Here is a 21,272-nt window from a genome sequence, read left to right as displayed (position 1 = left end):
GAATAAATATTCAGTTTCTAAAGTAAGATGATTATTATGGTGAATGGTTGTTCAACCTGTGAGAATTTCCTGAACAACATGGACTGAGTTTCTCAAAATATAATATCTGAAGGTAAGGGTAAATAATCTCTGTAAGTTTTCAAACTCAAAATTTAGATTATTCTATATTCTAGGTCTCTTTTTTTAATATTGTGGAAATGAAAAAAATCAATTATAGTATTTATATAGTTTATAGAGTTGCTAAATATTTTTTAAGAATAACTATAGGCTTAATTTTAAAGAAACATTGAAAGAAATTGTGCCTATTAAAATGTTAGCACCAGAGCTTTTTTTAAATCTATATCCATAATAACAGTGTTTTCAATGAACAAAGATCAATATTTAACTCAAGATAATATTTTTACATGAATGTAGGGCAGAATGGAAATCAAATAGTGTTGCCGATGGAGAACATATGTTTTTCTATTTTAATTTATAGATAATTCACTTTATGAATATTGTAATGCTATGTACTATCCTCAGTCTTCTTTCTGTTCTTCGTGTTTTAGGGAGAACATAAAATTTATGTTCTCAGCGGGTGAAAAAAATGATGAAAAACCACACAGTACCCACTGAGTTCATTCTACTAGGGTCGTCAGATGATCCAGAGCTTCAGATTGTGATTTGTCTCTTTTTAATTATCACATATATATTAAGTGTCACTGGAAATTTAACCATCATCACTCTCACCTTGGTGGACTCCCATCTACAGAACCCCATGTATTTCTTCCTCAGGAACTTCTCCATATTAGAAATAACCTTTACAACTGTCCATATCCCTAGATTTCTGGGCACAATTTTTACCAGAGATAAAACTATTTCTTACAATAACTGCACAGCTCAGTTGTTTTTCTTCATTTACATGGGTATAACAGAATTTTACCTTCTAACTGCCATGTGCTATGATCTCTATGTGGCCATCTGCAAACCTCTGCATTATACAACTATCATGAACAAGAGAGTCTACATACTACTTGTGTTTTGTGCTTGGCTGGCAGGGTTCTTAAAACATCTTCCCACCAGTTATTCTCTTTCTTCAGTTAGATTACTGTGGCTCAAATGCCATTGATCATTTTGCTTGTGATTATTTCCCCCTTTTGCAGTTGTCCTGCTCAGACACGTGGCTCCTAGAAGGTATTGGTTTTTATTCTGCAATAGTGATTCTGCTTTTCACTTTAGCATTAATAATTCTTTCCTACATGCTCATCATTAGGACAATTTTGAAACTTCCTTCTGCCAGTCAGAGAAAAAAGGCATTTTCTACATACTCCTCTCACATGATTGTCGTTTCTATCTCTTATGGAAACTGCATATTCATGTATGCTAATCCCTCTGCAAAAGAAAAAGCATCATTGACCAAAGTAGTAGCTATTCTCAATACTTCTGTTGCTCCTATGATGAATCCATTTATATACACCCTGAGGAACCAGCAAGGGAAGCAAGCCTTTAAGGATACCATCCAAAAGGTGATGCTTTTCTCAGGTAAATGAAAGCAATAGTGATATTAAAAAGAATACAGCCTTTCTTTCTCAAATTTATTAGGGAGAAAGACAGCATTCTTTATGATCAGATTAGTATTATGGTACTTGAGGAAATTATACTTTTAGAGTAAGCAATGGCTTTTTATGTTTAGGCACAGTTCTACATCTATGTTCATCTGCCTATCTATCTATTGACCTATGCATCTGTCTGTCTTTTTATCTATGTATCAACTTTATGTTTGCTTATGTAGATATGTGTGTGTGTATTTTAAAACATCCTTGTATATGTTTTCTATCATGCATATGCTCTCAAAAATCATTATAGCTATTGGGTTATTTTTCTATTTCAGTATTAAAATTTTCCTCACATTGTACTCACTAAATTAGATAAAAGTGAATGTTGCTTCAAATTTTGTGACATTTCACGTATTTCATTCAAGTGTATTTGGATGAAGTAGAAAATATGGTTTAATGATTATGATTTGGAATAGGAATGGTTTGCTTAGTAGAGACATAGGTCATTTAGCTTGAGGGAAGAAAGGTCAAGATGGATGTGAACTTTGTAGTTAATCATTCTTAATGTGTAATGGGAATAAATTTTATTAGGAAATCTGATTCTATTTAGCATTTCTGGAATATCAAATGACTACAGTCAGGGGTTGGGATAAAATGCATACGTATCCATTTAAATATGTTAAAATATTAGAAACATGTGTATCATAATTGTATTAATAATTCTTATGATAATAATGAGAAGAAGTAGTAAGAGGAGTAGAGCAGAAAATAAAAATAAAGTTTTTCAGTAATTATTACATGGCAGACTTATTGTAATTGTTCTCTATACTTTGGCCCACTCAATTATTTTAATGACTGCAAGAAATATCTAAAATTAGTATTTTCCATTGATTAAAGTTACTATTCTTTAGGTAGATTAAATTAAATTAAACTCCAAAATACAAAACATATCAATAAAATTTATTAAATTATAATGCACATGAGAGTTTAGCTTTCTGGAGAGCTCCATTTCAATCTCAGGGTCTACAAATGACTTTAGAGTTTTTGCTACAGGGAAGAGAACATCTCTTATAAGTGTGTGCATTCCTGTGTGTATTGTACCTACTCTACTTTGTATTAGGTAAGTCATATGCAATATTTATTTTGTAATTCCCCTTAGAAAATAACTAGCATTATTTATAATTTCTAAGCAAGTGAACAGAGTGAAAGCAAGGTTGAAAAGTCAGTGTTTCAGAGATTATAGCTTGCAGATTATGGGGTTTAAGTTCACTCTCTACAGCAAAATCCACACTCATAGTTACAACATGATGACTTTCACTTGTATTAATTCATTAAATGTTCATGTTAAGTAGCAAAAGTTTTAAAATATTTTCTTATGTATGGTTTACTCATTCAGATTATCACAGGTTTTTGGCATATAGTGATGAAAAAGGATGATTTATTCCCAAATTTTCTAAAATTCTCCTGTGGACAATTAGGCCAAATAATGATATTATTGATGATGAGAGAATGCCAGTTTTTCTGACTTTTATCACATCATAGTTATGATCAGTTTCATGATAATTGCTAAACACGGGCTCACTTTACCTCCAAAGTCATAAGCATATGATAAATTATAAATCTTGTCTTCCTTGGCTTTGTCACTTCAATTTTCATGCATTATCTTTCTTGGTTATCTTTTATATTATAAAGAATTGCTGGGAATAAGTTTATGATGCTCTATAAACAGAGACTAAACTCTTCCCAGTAACTCTCTGCCTACAACCTGAATCATGACTCATGAATTGATCTTCTACTCAGTTTGACTTGTTTATCAGTGCACACAAATAATTATTCCAAGTGTGTTTGAAAAAAGTTATGTCAACTACCACCCCTACACTTCTAAATGTCAAGTTGTTTCAGGTACTTATCATCCTACATCCAAGAAACACTGGGGTTAATTCTCTATTTAAATCCATGTACAAAAGAAACAGGAAAATCATAACAATTAATATATGTTGAACAATCTGAAATTATATCTTGTCAATAATAAAATGAGTAATTTTGCATACATTGTGTTGTCTTAACTCAATATTTATATGTGGATATTAACAGTTCTCTATAAAATAATAAGAAACTTCCAGATGCAAGCTCTTCTAAATTTTTATATGATTGTGAAAATTCACTTAGACAATGTATTTAAAAATATTTATTAAAACAACTTGATTACAAGTGTGTGCTACCAATCTGCATTAAAAAGATGATGCTATCTCCACGCTATAGGATTTCAAGAAACAGTGAAAAGCTAGATGTTTAGATATAGAGCTAATTTTTATAAAACCATGAACCAAGTTTTGTATCAGTGTGAAGAATGGACTGCTCACAAAATTTGCATTCTCTGGGAAGGACTCCCAGCAAATGTGAAAAATTTAATTAAATGGACATTCTGACAAAAATTACTAAATAATACAGAGTTATAAAAGTGATGGATGAAATGTGTGGTGAATTACAAGATAATAAATAGAAAGCAGCATATAACAACTACTTCTTTCTTTTAAAGAACTATTTTTATGAGTTCAATTTATTGTAGCAAAATAATGCTATAAAACCTGTATTTGCTTTCTTTATGTGAATATAGTAAATCCCACCTTATTTACAGATTTATTACACACTATTTTGACCAAGGGATGTTAAAACAATAATAAATCAAAACAAATTTCAAAAACAAAAATTTTAAACTCTCACGTGAACATTATGGAGTTTAGTCAATGCAGGAAAACTCTTAGTCATTCCCATGTCATCGACTGTACTTAAATGCTTATAGGATCAGCTGAGATTTTCCCTACCCTTAATTTGCTGAAAATATGTCTTCCAAAAAACAAATGGTAGCCAAAAAGGTAAAAGTTGATGTCCTTAACTTAAGTGCTAATGTGCAATTTTAGGCTTGTTGAAAGACAGCATGTCTTTAGTAGAGGTTGAGTAACATTATGGGAAAAATGAATTAAGCATTATTAGTTCAGTACTGAACCCTATGAATCCTGAGCATCCATAGTTTTCCTCAATAGCATTCTCCTTAGAACCATCACCCAGAGATACCAAGGGCCTACTGCATTATTTTTCAACTATGTTGAATCTTTTACCTATCTCTCTAAGATTTTAACAGTCCCTTTAATTAAGTTTTTCTCTTCCCTTTAAAGAATAGGGCATAAAGACTCATAAGAAACAGGCAATTACATATGGCCATGTATATCAGAACAGTGAACTGAATTAGGGCTATGACTCAGGAAGTAAGCCATTGACCTAACCCCCGTGGGAGAGGAGAAACCTTGTAAAATAGAAATATATAAAGCAAACATAGAATTTCAGAATTATGTGCTAGTGAGATCATTCCTTCTTAAATGAGCACATCCAGAATACCAAGACTGGCTTACAAAGAATTCCCTACAAATCAATATTCCAGAAATTAAACATCCAGGAACCAGTAGTTCTTTTGGAAATAACTTATATCTCTTGGACAACACAGAAAATCACTTTCATTGCTCATCTCAGATGTAATATGTGCCCTCATGATAACTGTGGCACACTTTGAGTTTATTCTATTTTCCTTTGTCTTTTGGGCAAGATTTTGTCATGTTTGGATTGAATACTGAATTATCTATACCACCACCTTCAGTTATAGCTAAAGAATATGGGATTGATAATTCATTATCTAACCTATATGTTTTACTTAGTCATTCTCCATGAGGTATGTCATGCCATACATATCTTTCTGATGTTAGGTCTCCTATGCTGGAAATCCCCATCCTAAGTCACCATTGTTTTGCTCCATCTTATACATTGCTATATTTTATAGAATCACGTGTGTCAGAATGATGCAACTATGCTTACCAGTAAGAGTGAAATTTTTACAATGTATTGGTATTTCATTTTAAGGATGTCTATTAATGGACATGTAATTTTTTGAGCAAAGAAAATATTTTGTTTGTTTTTACCTCCCCAAGGGCTTATTGTAGTGTAGTAATGCAGTAAACTATGTGTTAAATTAATCAGAATATGGATGAAAGTCTCAAATGCCTGCTTCTTATTTATATCATCAATATATTTTGCCTCTAAATTATCATTTCTGTCTTCAAAGTTCTCTGAGTAAGTTTTGTTTGGTTTTGCTTCATTTCCCCCATGGGTAATGCAAATACTTACTTTCTATTAATTACCATTAATATTTTTATTTTAATATTTTTATGTCTTAGTTTTCTAGGCACATTGCTTTTCAGAACCACAGACACAAATCACTAGAACCCTTTAATAGTATTGGATATCCCCACAAATCCATATTAAACAGACTGTAACCTCTCTCTTTCTCTTAAGATGTAGCTTCTCAGATTTCCATTGTGCACTTATCTATTCTTTTTTTATGTTCACTCATTAAGCTTCCTGTGGGATCCCTATGATCAAATTTCCATGGATTTCACACTTTCGATGTTTTCTTTACTTAAAAGGTTCTCATGTTTCACAATAGTGAAACATCATAGTGATACTAAATAATAAAATTTATTCAAGGAAGCGCTGCCTCACTCCCCAGATAGCAGTGACTCTGATTAGGTAGGGATCTTCAAGTCTGAATAGCAGCTGATGTGTTACCTTGGTCACTCTATAGTCTTAGAATGCACAGCCTCTTGTGTGACCTTGGGAAAAGTAGTTAAACTCTCAATGGTCAGTTTCTCCACATGAAAATTATCTCAGAGGGTGGTTATGAATATTTACTAAGATGAGGCTTGATAAAATGTATACACTTTGATGGGCACTATGTCAGGCCTCTTCCAGACATTTTTCTCATTTAAAGCTCTTTAAGTCCAGTAAAGTGAACGTTATTTCTTACATTTACAGATTAGGTGTAAAGCAACTTGTCAAAGGCTTCTTAAATGATTAAACATAGATCTGCCATATGATCCTGCAATCACACTCCTAGGGATATACGCAAAGGAATACACCTCAGGTTACTCCAGAGGCTCCTGCACACCCGTGTTTATTGCAGCACTATTCACAATAACCAAGTTATGGAAACAACCAAGATGTCCACTACTGACGAATGGATTAAGGAAACGTGGTATTTATACACAATGGAATTTTACTCAGCCCTGAAAAATAATGAAATCTTGTCATTCACAAGTAAATGAATGAAACTGGAAAATATCATCTTAAGCGAAGCTAGCCAAGCTCAGAAGGTCAAAAAATCATATGTTCTCCCTCATAGGTGGACTTTAAACCTAAAACAAATGCAATAATATTAATGGATGCTAAGGGAAAAGCACATACATGAGGAATAGGGAAAGGTAGGAAACCCAAAACTTGAAAGGGTTTGATGTGTACACTGTAGAGGAGTTAATATAGAAACCTTAAAATGACAGAGGTCACTTTGGGAAGGTGACCAGGAAGTAGTGAAGAGGTCTGGTAGAGATGAACCAATTCGGTTTGTAATACACAAGTGCATGGAAGCAATGTTAGGAGTCTCTCTGTAGCTATCCATATCTCAAACTAGCAAAAACGCTATGTCTTTCTTATTATTGCTTATGTCTTCTGTTCAACAAAATTGGAAAAGAGGGCAGACAGGTTCTGCCTGGAAGCGAGGGGGTGGGGGGAGATAGAGGAGGCAAGGGGCAGCGGGGAGAAATGGCCCAAACAATGTATGCATATATGAACAAATTTTAAAAAGATCAAATGTAAAAAGAAAAGTCATATAGTGACTTAGTGGCAAGATGAGGTATTAAAGCCAGGACTGAAATATCCCTTCTCTCAACCAGTCTTTCAGCAGGGGAGACCTTATTTTTCATCAATCTGCCATTTACTATTCTTTTTGGCTAACCAAATTTCTCATTATAAGTGATTTTCCTGATAATAACAATTGCCTGCTTTATATTGGGCCTCCACTTACCAACGATTTAGTCAACAAAGTTTAAACTGTCTTTTTTAAAGGTTTTCTTGTATTTATTTCAGATTTTTTTTCATAATGATGAATAAAGTAAAACAAAGAATTGGTCTCTGCCACATCTACATAATGGAACAACTGTAAAAGTCGATCAAGAAGGAACTTTGTAACCAGAAAATATTATAAAAACATAAGAGGTTTTTATTAGTATTATTCTTATTATTAGGAAGAGCAATGATTGACTGAATAAATGGCTTACTGAAACAAGCACAAAAGAAAGACAAGGCTTAAAAAGTGCTGGAAAACATACGAGTATCTTCCAAGTACTTAATGAAATATATCTACAACCATTATTTTTTAATTCCACTTTTAATTTAATTACATACAACCATTCACATAAAATGTATTCAAAAATAATTCACCTTTATGAAACCCAATAGTGTTAACAGAACAATAGAACTTGTGTATTACTTCATGTGAATATCCCTTAATCACAATTAAAGCATAAAAGTTTTCTCATCTACAAATTAAAGATTATAATAATTGTACTTTATTGAAGTAAATTGCATTGTTTTTGAGAAACATAAAAATATTTTATGTGTTTACTAGTTTCACATATTCCAAAATCCTTCAAATATGCCTATCCATAATCAGAGATTATAATCATACATTTTCTGTTGTGCCTGTAGCTCAATTCTTCCATTCAGATACACTCACAACAGATGTGAACTTTTAACTCAGTTACAATTAGGCATCCATATTGCAGGGGTAGATCAGAGTATGTAAAGAGGATTCTAAATTCATAACCACAGTGAAGATTGTAGAGGGTCCACTTTCATAGACACTCAATTTGAGAAGAGGCTTTCAGATCATTCCATAAGGCCCATCCTAAAATCTGACTTCAACTTTCTATTTTTTATTAGTGAAAAATAATTGTACAAAATAATGTGTTTCATTTAACAATTTCATACATGTAATTAATCTATTATAATAGAAAAAGGTCTCCTCTATTATTCTCTCTTTCCCCTGCTCTTCTTCTCTCTGGCCCCTTTCTCTTCCCAAACAGTCTCCCCTTACCACTTTCATATCTTTTTTAAACCTACATTCTGCATGTGAAAAAATAGGTGTGATATTTGTCTTCCTCAGTCTGGCTTATTGCACTGAGCATCATGGTATTCAGTTCCACTGATTTTCCTGAAAATAACATAATTTCATAATTCTTTATGAATGAACAATACTCAATTGTATATATATAGATATATATACATATCTTGCATACATACATACGTGTATATACAAATATACGTATATGTATATATATCACATTTTCTGTATACATGAAATTATTGATGGGCACTGAGGCAGATTCCATAACTTGGCTATTGCAAATGTGCTGCGATAAATATGGATGTGCAGATATCTTTACTGTATGCTGACATTGATTCCTTCAGTTATTTATTCAGGAGTGGTGTAGCTGGATCATAAGGTAGTTTTATACTACATTTTTTAGGAACCTACAGACTGATTTCTATAGTGGATAGAAAAATTTACATTCCCACCAAAACTATATAAGAGTTTCTTTTCCTCCCTATCCTCACTAACATTTTTTATTCTTTCCTGATGATTGTGAATATGACTTGGTTGAAATGGAATTTTAGTGTCATTTTGATTTGCATTTCTCTGGTGGCTAAAGATATTGAGCACTCCTTTGTGCATTTATTGGCAATTTGTATTTCTTTTGCGAAAAATAGGTTCAGTTCATTTGTCAACTTACTGATTGGATTATTTGTTCTTTTGGTGTTTAGTTTTTCATTCTTTATACATTCTGGTTATTAATATTTTGTTAAGTGAATAGCTGGCAGATTTTCTCTCATTCTGTTTGTTGACTCTTCACTCTGGTAACTTTTTCTTTAAATGTGAAGAAACTTTTAAATTTGATTCAGTCTTATTTGTGATCCTATTTCCTGGATAATTTGGGACCGTACTTCAAAAATAATTACCTGGGCCTATATATTCCAGAATTTTCCCTATTTTTAACTGTAATAATTTCAAAGTTTCAGGTCTTTGATTCACTTGGAGTTGACTATTATACAGGGTGACAGATAGGGAGTCTAGTTTCATTCTTTTTAATGTGGATTTTTCAAGAATCATTTCTTGAAGAGGCTATCTTTTCTCCAGTATATGTTTTGGCTCCTTTGTCAGGATCAGATAACTGCACTTGTGCAATTTTATAACTGGGTTTTCTATTCTATGTAATTTGTCTTCATGTCTGTTTTTGTGCCAATACCATGCTATTTTTGTTACAATGGCTATGTAGTATAACTTGAAATTTGGTATTGTGATACCTTCATTATTGCTTTTTTTGTTAATAATTACTTTTACTTAACAGGGTATTTTAATTCTTCCATATAAATTTTGGATTAGTTTTTTTCATTCCTGCAAAGAATGACATTGATGGTGATTGCATCAAATACACTGATTGCTTTCAGTAGAATAGCTATTTCCACAATATTAATACCAATCCACGAACATATGAGACCTTTCCATTTTCTGGTGTCTTGTTCAATTTATTTCTTAAATGATTCATAGTTTTCACTATAAAAGTTTCCCACCTTTTTGATTAAATTTATATAAAGTTCTTTTTGAGATTAGTGTGAATGAAATTATTTTCTTCACTTCTTTCTCAGTCTCTTCATTGTTAGTATTTAGCAAAGCTACTGATTTTTGTATAGTGACTTTATATCCAGATACATTGCTGAAAGTGTTGATCAGATCTAGGAAGTTTTTGGTGGGATCTTTTGGTATAGAATCATATCATCTGCAGATAGCAATAATTTGACTTCTTCTTCCCCTATTTGAATCCCCTTTATTTCTTTCTCTTGCTTTATTGCTCTTGCTTGGAATTCCAGCACTATATCGAATAACATTGGGGCGAATGAACACTCTTGTCTCATACCTGACTTTAGTGGAAATAATTTCCATTTTGCCCATTTGGTATGGTATTGGCTACAGGTTTTTTCATATATAGCCTTTCTTATGTTGAGGTACATTCATCATTTTCTAATTTCTTCAGAGCTTTTGTCATGAAAGGATTTTAATTTTTGTCAAAGGTTATTTTCTGCATCAACTGAGATGATCATGTGATTTTTTTTCCTTGATTCAGTTTATGTGCTGTATTACATTTGTTGATTTACATCTGTTGAACCATCCTTATGTCCCTGGAGTGAAACCTATTTGATCATGGTTATGATCTTTTTAATTTGTAGCTGAATTCAGTTTGCAAGTATTTTATTGAGAATTTTTGCATCTATATTCATTAAAGTGGTTTGTCTGTAATTCTCTTCTTCTGTTGTGCTGTTGTCCAGTTTGGTAATGTGCATAATGCTGACTTCATAGAATAAGCCTGGTAGTGTTCCTTTCCTTTTTATTTTATGGAAACATCTACAGAGAGTTGGTGGTAGTTCTTCTTTAAAGGTCTGGTAGAATGTGGTGGTGAATCCATCAGGTCCTGGGGTTTACTTTGATGGGAGAGTCATTATTATGGCTTCAACCTTATTACTTTTCATAGATCTATTTAGTTGGTTTATGTCCTCTCAGTTCAATTTTGGTAGGTCACATGGATCTAGAAATCTACCCATTTCTTCCAGATTTTCTAGTTTATTTGAAAGTATCTCCCTCATTATCCTCTGTATTTCATGGATATTTGTCGCAATATCCCATTTTTCATCTCTAATTTTATTGTTTATTAAATTGTTTATTTGGTTATGTTACCAATTTTGTGCTATGCAGTTAATTTTTGAAAACACTTTTTAAAGCATATATTGATTGTACAGGCAGCTCTATAGTGACATTTAAATTTATGTTTACAATGTATCTTGCTTAAAGTCACCTCCTCCATTGTTCTCTCTCATCCCCCAAATCCCCTTCTTAAAACATTTTCTACAGGTTTCATTGTTCTATTTTCATACAAGTATATAAGCATATTTACCCTCTTTCACCCTGTGTTTACCTTTCCCTTTCCCACTAGTATGTACACCAAAATGTGACCTGTTTATAGTCCTGTCCCTTATTTTTTAAGTGTATATTCATTGTTCAAAGGGTTTTCACAGTGGTATTTCACAATGAATATATTGTATTTTAACTAGATTAACCTCCTCTATTACTTTCTCTTTTCCTATGTCCCTACCCCTCTATTATTTCACAGCTGTTAGTGCATTTTGTTATTCCATCTTCATACACAGATGCAATATATTTCAATATTATTCACTCTCTATCATTCCCTTTTCCTTTCCCACCTCTCAGTCCCCTCTAACAATAGTACTATTACAAACATGTTGTATACATACATATATGTGTGTGTGTGGGATTACAAACATGTTATATGTATTGTGATCATGTATGTATTAATAGATATGTTTATCTTTTTGGTTGAGTTTCCACATATGACAGAAAACACGTGACCTTTATTTCTCCCTCAGTTATGAATGATAGTTTTCAGGGTAGAATAATCTAGCTTGGCAGTTATTTTCTTTTAGCACATGAAATACATGTGCTAAAATATATTATTCCATGCCCTCCTTGCTTTTAAGGTTTGTGTTGAGAAATCTGATGTGATCCTAAAGGTTTGCCTTTATATTTGACTTATCACTTTTTCAGTTTTCAATATTCTTTCCTTGTTCTACACAATTAACATTTTGACTATCATATGTCTTGGAGAAGTTCTTTTCTGAGTGTTCTAAAAGCTGCCTATACCTAAATGGGTAATGCTTTCTCAAGATTTGGGAAATTTACTCCTAATATTTTATTAAATATATTTTATATCCCTTTAGCTTACACTTCTCCTTCTTCTTTGCCCATGATTCATAGGCTTGTGTTTTAATATCCCAGAGGTCGGGCATGTTTCATTCATACTTTGTTTTTTCCTTTTTCTTCATCTGACTGTTCTATCTACCTTGTCTTCAAGTCCTGATATACTGGGTGGACTTTCTATTGTTTTTTTATTTGACTTGAGGAGCTTTTCATTTCCAGAATTCCAGTTTGATTCTTTATCAATATTTTTATATCTTTATTGAATTTCTTTTCATATTCTTCATTGTTTTCCTAATTTTGTTCAGCTGTTTATTTATATACTCTTTGAACTCATTCAGCTTTTTGTTCATTTCTTCTTTCATTTTATTGATCATCTTTATAAATATATTTTTTAGTTCTTTGGACTTTCTATTCGTTATCCTTAGTGTCTGATACTGTGAGGTTGTTGAACTTTGGAGATCTCATGTTGCTTTTCATTTTCTCTGTTTTTGCATTGAGATTCACCAAATTTTGAGGTCAAATTCATGGTTTGGATGTTTTAGTCACAATTGGTCTTAAAATTGAAGTTTTCTCAGTGTTTAGGCAGGGCTGGGTAGTGGGAGGATTTCAGTATATTTTCTTACCACTGGACTGGAAGGGTAGCTCTATAGACAAACTTTGGTCTACATGTCCACGGTATCAGGTCTGATCCCCAGAACCACTCAGATAGAGGAGAAGTAGATGGAGTCTCTTATGCTTCTTTGTGCATGGGTTGGTGATATATGTGTTTGAGGTGGTTGGGGTAAAGTATCAGTGTGTCCACCTTTATACTGTTTCCACCTTAGAAGCTTCCCTTCTTTGTGTACTGGAAGGCACTGCTGGCTGCACAGCACCTTTTAGTCTATGGACTAGGAAGTTGCCACTTACTACTCAGATCCCACTATTTTTACCCCTTATGGCAACACATGTAACACTCAGGTGTCTACCAAATATGCCTGATGCTAGGGGGTACAAATATCTCACTGAGCTCTACACCAGTGGTATAAAACTGAAGGACTCAGGTGCCCTTCTTGCAGTTCTTTCTGACCATGCTTAACAGTTTGCCTCCTGTGAAAGGGATATCACATGAGCTCCAGGTCTTGTCTTTAGAGCTCTCAACTCTGCCTGGCAGCAATCCCCCAAAGTCACCAGATAGATCCTGGATGCTGAGCACTGTGCTGTGTCTACAGTGATCCCTTGGCTCCAAGACTTAAGCTTAAAAGGGAGAGTGGGACCACCAACTACCTGGTCCTTTACTACCTCAGCTCCTGGTGCTGCTTTAACTTCTCAGCTCACCTATGTCAAAGCCTCTCACTCTCCATGAGCACTTCTCATAGCTGTTTCTCTTCCAACACTGGCCAAGAATCTCAGAACTTCCTGAGCTGTAATTTTTCCTTGATTTTGAAGCATCCCAGGTAACTCAGACACAAAGCCTGCCTGGCTGCAGGCAGTTTGCAGACAAGTTCTGTAAGGAGAGCTATCTGCCAGTGTCAGCAGTTACATGCTATGTTTAGGAAATTGTCCTCAGGAAATGGAACTACTCTTACTTTGGAGGGCATGGTCATTGATCTTTTGCTGCTTCCTGGGTTCCTGCCAAGATCCCTCAACTCACCTCAATCAAAAACTCTCCTTCTCTACATCTGCCACTAGTAATCAATCTCCCACCTGAACACTCTAGCTGAGAATCCCAGAACTCCCTGTGCTTTGATTTTTCAAGACCATGTGGCCTATTCTCAAAGCCTGCCTGGCTACAGGCTGTTTGCAGGCAGCTACTGTAACCTGAGCCTTGCCAACAAAGCCCTGCTTTGTGTTTGAAATTGTCCTTGGGCAATGGAACTGCTCTCACTAAATAGATGGGGTCATCAACCAAACTCCTTTACCTACCCAAAGTACCTCTAACTTCTCAGCCTGCCCAAAGTCAGTGTCTCCCTCCCAATGAGGTTTTCATGGCTCTTTCCCTCTCATACACCCCTGCCAGATTTCTCAGGACACCTAAGCTGCAATTTACAACATCTGTATTTACAAGATCCCCCCACCAGTACCTCAGTGCTGAACAGGACAGCCTCTCTCAAGATGGTGCCTTGCCACAGCTCTCTGATGTCTGAGGAATGAAAGATCGTCTACCTGATGCTGGCCTGTCATAGTGAGGAAGTCACTGTCCCATGAAATCCCTGCACTGGAATTCCAGGTCTACAGGAACTGTGTGTGTGGTGGAGGTGGTGGGGGTGTTGGTTTGTTTGTTTGTTTGTTTTGTTTTCCCCCACAGCTAGGTTGGCCAGTCTGTTGTGGAGACCTTCTGGCTTATTATGTAATTGAAGCTTTGGCTTCCCCGTGGTTGGAGCTTAAAACTGTCATGATTTACTCTGTTGCCTTTTGTTTTACTATATTTTTCTGCTTTCCTGTCTTTCCTCATGGTACTCAGTGTTCTTCCTCTCTTTTTTTCTCTTCAGAATGTAGTCTCTTCTTTGTTACCCAGAATCTTCTCATTCAGTAGCTGATGAAGAAAGCTTCTTTACTCCTCCACCATTTTGTCCTCCTCTCAATTTCTTCATTTATGTATTTAGTATCAGTTTAGTAGATTTAATTATTTACATTCTATTAAGTCTTTATGCATGTACCTATAACCCATTTTTTGTGTAAGTACTGTGACACATGTATGTAAATAGAAAAATGAGACCTGATGAAACTATTCCAGAAATTGGGTCAAGAGAATAAAGAAGAATGATGGAGGGGATGAGTTCAACTATCATATATTTATATGAATGTTTGTGAATGCCACAATGTACCCCAGCTCAACAATAAAAACAAAAATCTAAAAAGTAATATCAATATAAAAGCAGATTTTGCTAAAATTTTTTAAAGCACACAAATTATGTTCACCAGAGTGTAAGCTATTATGTTAAGTTATTATTAGATGAATTTGGGGGGTTATTGTACTGGGTTGTTTGTGCCTTCAAAAATTCAGGTCCACTTGGAAGTTGTGTAGATGATCTGATTTGGAAACAGAGACTTCACAAGAATAAGGAAGTTAAGATGAGATTGGTTGCATACATTAAAGCAATTTTCCACTCATCGTTATTCAATAGCAGGTCGCCTATAATGTGCAATTTAAAATAATTTGGCCTTTGATATGAGCATCATATCTAGACGTTTGCAACAATGTTCATAATTAATCTTGAACATGTTCATGGTATATTACTCAATTTCATGACTTTGATCATAAATAAATTAATATGGTGTACACTGAGTTTAACATCCTGGCATGCTCTGATAGTTTCTTTCTTCACTATACCCTCCATTTTTTAACTCTCTTTTACTGAAGTAATCTGATACTTTGAATAATTTTATGTCTTCCAAAGAAACAGGAAAAAAACTTAAAATTTTTATCAGAAAGTGTTTAGCATTTTAAGATCATTAAATAATCCCAATTTACATTTAGTTTGAACATTTTTATGCAGTTTATGGAGCCCTGTATTAAGTAAGTCTGAAACTAATAATGTGATGGAGTAATTACAGGCGTCTTTCAGATCAAATAGCAAGTAACAAGGTGATGCTGTAGAAAAACAGTCTTTGCACTGGACTTAGGGAGGGACTCTGAGATTTTCATAACATGTAGAATTCTCATTCTACTCTCTAAGAATAAAACCTACTTGAAGAGTTGTCTTTGTCATCTCTGTTTACTTAGAACCTAATACTGAACTCAGCATGTAAGCATTCAAACATAATTACTGAATGAATAAATGATTATGATTATAATCATGGTCAAGTTTTTAATGTTATAAATCAGTGAAAAGATGTAAAATCTTCAAGGTAAATTCTGACATCTTTTATGATATAGAAAGTTGAATTGAGACCTCAGGTCATTCTAAAGCATTACAGTAATTATTAATTTTTCCCTAAAATAGAAAAACCTACTCTTCTTACAGTTTACTCTATTGTTACTTACAGACTACTAATCTCTATTACTCCCATTCTTTAGTTTCTTTTCCTTGGAAAATTACAGATTATTATAAAGATATAAATATTTCCATATATTCTTCTGCTATGAGTTCAAACCACTACAATATTGTCTATTCTAAATTATGTGATAATTTGGACTACCATTTAGCACTTGGTATATTGAGAACACCAATCTCCATTGTGCCTTTTGTTTATTCATTCAATGAATTCCCCTGAATTCTTTGTAAGTAGATCAGATAAACTTATGGCTAGCCTGAATAACATAGCATCCATACAGAAGATCATGGCACCTTATCCATCAGGCTATGAAAGAAACTTCATTAGCCTTCATTTCAACTGTACTACCTTGCTTCATTTCAAGTATCTACATACACTTCTTTAAATGGCATAGGTAAAATAACCTGGGACACAATTTATTTGGATTAATGTATAGAAATGGGTTGATACATGTCCTTCTTGTAAACATTGTAGAATGTCTCTTGAATTGTCCTTTGTAATCAATATTTTGTGTATTTGGTTGCAAATATAAGATGACAGAGGAGAGACTGATTGCAAAGCTCCTGAAAAATTCCAAAGTACTTATGTTTAGACAGCTTAATAAGGCTTTACATTGACTAAATTGGTCACAATTACCAAAAGAGTAAGCATTTTTTCAGGAATATAATTTTTGCTTTGTTTTATACAAGCAATTTCAATTATACATATTTTGTATAAATAAAGTAAAGGCAAATAATTTCTATGAAATAGATAATACATAAATAAAAAATTAAATACTGCCAATCAATAGCTTCATGAAACACTTTTGTCTATTACAGCCTAACAATTTTATGATTGATAGGACTGCATGATTTTTGAAGTTCTTGTATATATAACAGCTTATCATAATTTGTACTATAATCAATGTCAGGAAGCCATGGTATCATTTTTGTGGTAAGCTTTAATCACTTGGATGCACTATATGTTTTAGTCCTGCACATTGTGAATGTTATACATAGTGAATATTAGTACCAATGATATAAAACCAAAAGACTAAAACCCGCATAAGATACAGCCACAAGGACAGCAAATACTGGAATGTGAGAATGTATCCTTCCCAGAAATTTTATAAGTAAAAAATGGTGTAAACTCATTCACCTATTCAGCTAGTTGGCTAATCATGACATAATGTTACTTTGTTCAATAGCACTGAAACCTATAAAAACTATAGAAAACAAATGAGTTAAGCAAGTGGCCTGAATACTTTAAAATTTTAAAGAATGATCTAACAGGATAAAATACTCAAAGCTTTTAAATTACTTTAATCATGAACAGACAAATTTTTTGTAACATCAAGAGTAATATATGCAAAATATGGGGAAAAAGAAAATAATCTTTTTCAACCTCAAAATTTACCATAAGTGTTGAACTATTCCCATTCAAAATCCATAAAAAAGAAAATAATGCTATGGAGAACTGCTGTATCATTTTGAATATAAGACAAGTAGGAACACTGGAGCACTTGCACTTTACAAAAATAAAATTACAACCAGAGATTGTAAACTGTGCATCAGAGATTCTGGCGCTTGAAGATCATGAATTCAAAGTCAGTCTGGGCTCTGTAGACATTGTCTCAAGTACAAAATAAAATGATGTCCTTTTTGTAAGTACTGCTTTCTATATCAGAGTTTTTTATATATCGAGGTCATGATATATAGGTGATAAATTAAAATATATTCAAGGCAATATGCACAATATTAAAAAAGACTCTTCTAACTAATAGGTAATGGTATCAAAGCACAAACATTGGAGTTAGATTGGGGCTACCCTTCCATATATTGGGCATGTCTGTATATGATTATCAGGAACTCATTACTCAGGACCACTGAGCTGACTTTGCAGATTGTAAAAGTTTGAGTGGAGGAAGAGAAAGGCATGTTTTAAATGTTGAAAAATTTTGAAGTAAAGCAAAATCTAAAAAATACAAATCTTTTCAATGTTGTACACATTCTCAAGTATTTTATTCAAAAGGTTTTAATCTCAGTTTTAACCTTTTTTATTATTTTTAAGAAAATATGTTGAAATATGCAGAAGACATTTACTCCAAAATACATGAAAGCACAATAAAAGAAATAAAGGAATAACTAACATAAAAGGTAACAAACGACAGTTTTTAAAACTATTTTGTTTTGATGTACTACAGAATCATTTCTCTCTAAAAACAAAGGGCAGCAATGATTTTTAAAAATTAGTGTTTTAACCATGTTTCTTCATTATATATGCTTAGTTTGTGCAATTATGTTTTGATATATGTCTATATGATGAAATTATTACTGAAGCAAGAAAACCAGCCTATCTCCTTCCAATTATCATTTTTTCTTTGGTGGTGAGAGCAGCGAAAAATCTACTCTCTAAGCAAGTTTTCAGCATATAACATAACATTATTATTAACTACAGCCCTCATGCTATACATTAGATCTCTAGATTTGTGTACCATATATAATTGCAAGTTTCTATCCTTGAAGATACTGGGGTATATATAGTATATCACAGTATATATAGCATATCATTTACCTATTAAACTAGTTAGCTAATCATGAGAAAACATTACTCTGTTCTAGCACTGACACCTATAAAAACTACAAAAAACAAATGAGACATTATAGATTTAGACAAGTTGTCTAAATACTTAAAAATGTTTTTTAATTATCTTAGAGGACAGCCTATCCAAATCTTTTAAAATAACTTTAAACATGATATAAGATAATATGTATAAATCATATAAATGTAACATAGTCTATATAACAATTGCTAAGCTATGGAAATAGCCAAGATGCCCCACTATTGATGAATGGATAAGAAAGTGTAGTCTTTACATACAATGGAATTTTATTGAGCCACAAAGAATAATGAAATTTTGTTGTTTGCAGGTAGATGGACGGAACTGGATAACATCATGGTAAGTGAAGTTAGCCAGGCTCAGAAGGCCAAAAGCCACATGTTCTCTCTCATATATGAAATATAGACCTAATACAGATACAGCAGTATTATGAAACCTGGTCACACTAAGGCGAGGTCATATATAACAAGGGGAGGGTAAAAGAAGGTAACTAAGAAGGTAAACATGGTTCATATATTCTCCATACAAGAATGAATATAGAATTCTTAAACTGGCTGAAACCAGCAGAAGAAACAGACTAAGGTAGAATGAAGAAAAATAGAGGAGACGAACCAATTAGGGTTATAATACATCTATAGATGAAATAATCACAAGGAAACTCCGTGTAGCTACCTTTATGTCAAACAAGTAAAAATGTCATTTATTTTATTTTTTTATTTTTTCTTCTACAAAATTGGAAAAGGAAAGGGCAGAACAGATCCTAACCAAGGGAATGGGCACCAATGGGAAGGGGGAAGTGGTGGGGAAAGGGAGTAGGGGGATGAATTCAGTGTATATAATGTGTACACATATATGTAAAAGCAAAAATGATACCTGTTGAAACCATTCCAAGAATGGGGGGAGGGAGGATAAAGGAAAACAGTGAAGGGGTGAATTCAAGTATGATATATTTGATACAATGTAAGAACTTTTGTAAATGCCACAATGTACCCCCACCTAGCACAACAATAAAAAATAAATAAGTAAAAAAGAAAAAAATCATACAAAAAATAATATTATGTTATATATGTAACATATATGTTAATTATACATGATGTGATGTATATACGATATTTTGTATACACACACATTGTATACCATATATATACATACATATGTAGAATGAACCTGCAGCGCAGTAGGCCAAGTAAAATAAGCCAGAAACAGAAAAAATATTTTAATGACATTTTTTTATTATATTGATTTTTTTGTTTCTTTATCTGGCAGCTAAAATGTAGAAAGGCTTTATAAACAAAAATTATGAGAAATTCTACAGTGGTAACAGATTTTATTCTTCTTGGACTGACAAATGACCCACAGTGGCAGGTTGTAATTTTCACTTTTCTTCTTGCTACCTACATGCTCAGTGTGACTGGGAACCTGACCGTTATCATCCTCACCCTTTCAGATCCCCATCTGCAGACTCCCATGTATTTCTTCCTTCGGAGCTTCTCATTCCTAGAACTAGCATTCATATCTGTCTGTATTCCTAAATTCCTTGTCACTATTGTGACAGGAGACAGAACCATTTCCTACAATGGCTGTGTGGCTCAGCTATTCTTTTTCATCTTCTTGGGAGTTACAGAATTTTACCTTCTGGCCACCATGTCCTATGAACGCTACATGGCCATCTGCAAGCCTCTTCATTACACAACCATCATGAGCAGCAGAGTCTGTATTCTAGTCTTTAACTCATGACTTATGGGATTCCTGATTATCTTTCCACCAATCATCCTTCTGCTGCAGTTAGATTTCTGTGCTTCCAATATAATTGATCATTTTATCTGTGACTCTTCTCTGATTCTGCAGCTTTCATGCACAAACACAAGCTTTCTGGAACTCATGGCATTTTTCTTAGCCATAGTAATCCTCATGGTTACCTTGACATTAGTTATTCTCTCCTATACAAATATCACCTGCACAATTCTGAGAATTCCTTCTACATAAAGGAAAAAGGCCTTTTCTACTTGCTCCTCCCATATGATAGTTGTCTCCCTTTCTTATGGTAGCTGCATCTTCATGTACATCAAGCCTTCAGCAAGAGAGAGGGTGATTTTAAGCAAAGGAGTAGCAGTACTCAACACCTCAGTGGCTCCTCTCCTGAACCCTTTTATATACACGCTGAGGAATCAGCAAGTGAAGCAAGCCTTCAAGAGCATGGTCCAGAGGATGGTCTTGTCTTCAAATAAATGAGCATGCTTATGTGAAATGTGGATCCCTAAAGACAAATCTGAATGAAAACTACATGAACTCTATCAAAACACCTCATTTCATTCCTTTAGCTAGATATATTTATTTAACACCAACACCTATTTTTCTAATTAGCCTAAAACCTAGCTATTAACTATTTTAAGTTATATAGAAGGTGTTTGACTTCACACCTTTATATTTTATGGAAATCAATAATATCCAT

General features: G+C 33.5%; 2 pseudogenes; both read left to right on the top strand.

Annotated features, from left to right (window-relative positions):
* The first annotated feature begins 589 nt into the window (after positions 1–589).
* Positions 590–1,529, top strand: LOC109677438 (olfactory receptor 6C3-like; annotated as a pseudogene).
* An 18,590-nt stretch (positions 1,530–20,119) lies between these two features.
* LOC109677436 (olfactory receptor 6C75-like) lies at positions 20,120–21,052 on the top strand (annotated as a pseudogene).
* The last annotated feature ends 220 nt before the right edge of the window (positions 21,053–21,272 follow it).

This window comes from Castor canadensis, chromosome 8 (genome assembly GCF_047511655.1).
Source record: "Castor canadensis chromosome 8, mCasCan1.hap1v2, whole genome shotgun sequence".
Lineage (NCBI taxonomy): Eukaryota > Metazoa > Chordata > Mammalia > Rodentia > Castoridae > Castor > Castor canadensis.
This window is presented reverse-complemented; position numbering and strand designations above follow the sequence as displayed.